Source organism: Arachis ipaensis, chromosome B02 (genome assembly GCF_000816755.2).
Source record: "Arachis ipaensis cultivar K30076 chromosome B02, Araip1.1, whole genome shotgun sequence".
In the NCBI taxonomy this organism is placed as follows: Eukaryota; Viridiplantae; Streptophyta; class Magnoliopsida; order Fabales; family Fabaceae; genus Arachis; species Arachis ipaensis.
This window is the reverse complement of record NC_029786.2, coordinates 98,545,716-98,546,290: the sequence shown is the minus strand read 5'-3', so window position 1 is coordinate 98,546,290 and position 575 is coordinate 98,545,716.

Sequence of the window (575 nt, the reverse complement as noted above, 5' to 3'; positions counted from 1 at the left end):
TGGCTCGAATGTGGTATGGAACACACGACATTAGGATTCACCACAAATGCACTCGACGGTTCGAGGCATCGCCATCATCTACTATCTGCTGAGATTGCTGTATCGTGGCCTCGAAGTTCTAGATCTATAAATCCTAACACATTCAATTTGCATGTCAATATAAGTATAGATATGATAGTATATTATTAAATTCTATAAAAAAATTGAATACTTACATAAAAGTCCGCAGACCACTAATCAGCAAATCTCTCCTTGTTTTTTTTTGAACGTGTGGGTTTGTTTGAATACCTCCGCCAAAGAAACAAGACGCTCCAATGACCTTGTCTGCATATATTGGATAAGCATATTAAAAAAAAGTGACAATTAGTTAAAAAAAGGGATAAGTACTTTTTTCGTCCCCAAGGTCTGGGGTCAAAATCGATTTCGTCCCTAGCCTTTTTTTTTGTTAAAATCATCCTCAACGTTTAAAAACGCTTTAAAATCGTCCTTTTCTATTTTTTTGGACCAAATTACCCTTAACTATTAATAAAAATTAAAAAAAAAAACCCTCTCTCCCCCCCCATCAGATCTCTTCG